Source organism: Sceloporus undulatus, chromosome 4, assembly GCF_019175285.1.
Source record: "Sceloporus undulatus isolate JIND9_A2432 ecotype Alabama chromosome 4, SceUnd_v1.1, whole genome shotgun sequence".
Lineage (NCBI taxonomy): Eukaryota > Metazoa > Chordata > Lepidosauria > Squamata > Phrynosomatidae > Sceloporus > Sceloporus undulatus.
The window spans coordinates 140,643,633-140,646,752 of NC_056525.1; positions in this window are offsets into that span (position 1 = coordinate 140,643,633).

The window sequence follows — 3,120 nt, forward strand, 5'->3', positions numbered from 1 at the left end:
TAAAAGCTGGATACACAGCAAACTCTGTAAACACAGCAGACTTTATTGTTATTGCTTCCTTTGCATGATTTACTTTGCCAGGGCTTTTCCCTCTCCATTTAGGTGGCCTTCACATCAGATAGATCAGGCTAGGCAAAGGAGTAGTTTGTGGACCATTGCCTATTCCATGGCTGCTGCTCAGCCCCCGTTTCGAGATAGAAAGACAGAAGGAAGGAGGAAAGAAAAGCGTAAGTTGCAGGCAATGGGGACAAGTAAGGAAGGAAGGAAGAAAAGAAAGAAAGAAAGAAAGATAGTTGCAGGCAATGGGGACAGATAACGGAAGGAAGAAAGAAAGGAAAAAGAAAGAAAGAATAAGTTTGCAGCACTGGGGACGGATATGGAAGGAAGGAGAAAGAAGAAAAGAAAGATAAGTTGCAGGCAATGGGGATGGATAGGAAGGAAGAAGGAAGGAAAGAAAGAAGAAGATAAGTTGCAGGCATGGGGATGATAAGGAAGGAAGGAAGGAAGGAAGGAAGGAAGGAAAGAAGGTAGTTGCAGGCAATGGGGACGGATATGGAGGAAGGAAGGAAGGAAGAAAGAAACGAAAGAAAGAAGGTAAGTTGCAGCAATGGGGACGGATAAGGAAGAAAGGAAGGAAAGAAAGCAAGAAGAATAGTTGCAGGCAATGGGGACGATAAGGAAGGAAGGACGGAGGAAAGGAAAGAGTAAGTTGCAGGCAATTGGGACGGATAGGAAGGAAGGAAAGAAAGAAAAGAAGTTGCAGGCAATGGGAGGATCTGTGCCAGTTTCCTGGCACATGGAAAAACCATCTGTTAACCTGCCACATCAGTCAGCTATTATTGTTGTGTGTGCCTTCAAGTCATGTGGTTTGCTGGTGTTTCCAGTGGGTTCTTTTTGAGCTAGGAATCGAACCCTGGTCTCGGAGTGTAGTCCCCAGTCAAACCATCCTGGCTTTCTAATAAGGGCACCAAATATAAAGGACAAAGAGGGTGTTCAGAAGCTGGACAGAAGTTTCATAACCTGTGGCCTGGGAAATCAGATTCAGCGACTCCGCTTTTCCACCATAGTTTTGAGCATCTATTTGGTAGCTTGAGAGCGGAAGCATACTCCTAGCAAGAAGGTGAGGGAAGCTGATGGCTTGATTCTGTGGCCAGCCTTTATGCATGCTTTTGCTCTGTTATCAGAAAATGTGGTATAACTGTAGTCCTGATTATGGAACCTCTTGTTCTTTCTTCTCAAGTTCTTTTTGTTTTACGTTATTGCAAACTCTGGATGATCCGTTCTTTTTTTTTTAACTTCCAGGAGAGCAAGGTTCACAGCTTGATATGGATGGCTTTGACAAATTTCAGATGTTTCCAAGTTATATACTTCCAGGTCCAAGCATGCAAGCAAAATATTGACTGGATGCAGAGCCTTGACCCATTCAGTCCGCGGTTAGGTGCCAAAGGTTCTGCTTCTGTAGTCTTCAGAGCTGCAGATGCCATGTTCAGGACTGGTTCCTCACACCCAATTGCAGAAACTACCACATGGAACTGGGAAAAATCTCGCTCTATTATGAGAACAGTACAGCTTCATGAAGAGGCAGGCAGCAATTTAAAATCTAATGCAAATGGACAGAGGAGCATGTTCTTGAAGGAGCTGAACCATTTATCATCCTTCAAAGGACCTCTCCAAACTTATACATCGTTAGAAATCTTTCAGGACACATGGTACAGCTGCCCTTCACGGCTTTGTGATGTTCACTGGAGGACACATACTGAAGAATCCTGAGGAGATTATAGAAGATGAAGTCTTTAGTCCCTCTGCTTCAGCTGGAACAAGCATCTCCGACTTTCAGATACTGGTCTTGTAAATGCACTAACTGCCTGGCAAGTTTAATGTGACCCCTGGAGCACCTTAATGGTTCGCTTAGTATCAGCGAGCCAGGAGCGTCTAGACAAGAGCCATGATGATATTACATTGTGTCTTCTTGCAGAAAGCTTATTTAACTAGAAGGTCCCGGCTCTGCTATGCTAGAACAAAAATTATGAACCAATTCAAGTGCAAACCTGAGGACTGGAAAGCTGCGAGTGGCTATGGTCTACAAAGTGCTGCAGCTGGCATAGGCGAAAGAGGGAAATACCAGACTTACTAAAACAAATTTAATTTCACTGTAATCATTTCCTCAGTTTAGCCCAAATGACAAGTACTTTATTAATGCTCTGACTGTTCTTGATCAAACCCAGCCTTCCCTTAGTGATAAAACTTTGTAAGCATTCAAGGCATGTCCCCACTTCACGATGATCAGCTGGTAATGTGCTGGAGGCTTTTATTCATTTTGGAACACCATGATCAGTTTTTTAGTGATGCTTGGAAAGACGTGTACCAAATATCCTTTGTCTGCGTCCCAGCACTGTTGCTAAAGTCATGCAGCTCCTGCAGAAGAAGCGCGAGCAAGCTTTTTTTCTGTTGCTCCAGGGACTAGGACAGAGACCAATCAACAGTTGTAACCGATTTTGAGTCTTGAACTGGGAAAAAGGTACAATATCATCATCATCATCATCATCATCATCATCATCATCATTATTCCTGGAATTGAAAGGGCCACAAGAACCATATATTCCATGTACAGGAATCCACAATTACCAAAAGATGACCAACCACCTTCTGTTTAAAGACCTCTAAAGCTGGAGAGTCCACCACCCTCCAAAGCAATCTCCTCCACTACTTTTACAGTAATTTTTAAAAAAAGTTCTTCCTAATATTTCAGTGGAATCTCTTTTCTTGTAATTTGAATCCATGGCTTCATGTTGATTGATTTGCATCTATCGTCCCTGCCATACAGAGGTCTTCAGTTTCGGCCCTGAGAGACTCTTGACCTGGCAACCGTAATTCCAGCAAAACTGGGTGCTATTTGGAGAGAAGGATCCAAATTGTTTTGGGAAATGAGGACCAGCTCCCCAAGATGATTTCCATTTGGTGAGGGCCCAGGTTCCTTCTTGGAGAAGGCATCTCAGCTCCATAAACCTCCACATGGCGTTCCATAAAGGTCTACAAAGTTCTATAAAGTTCCTGTAGAGGTTGAAAGCAAGAGAAATAAAATAAATTAAAAAGATATATTTTTATTTCTATCCATATATA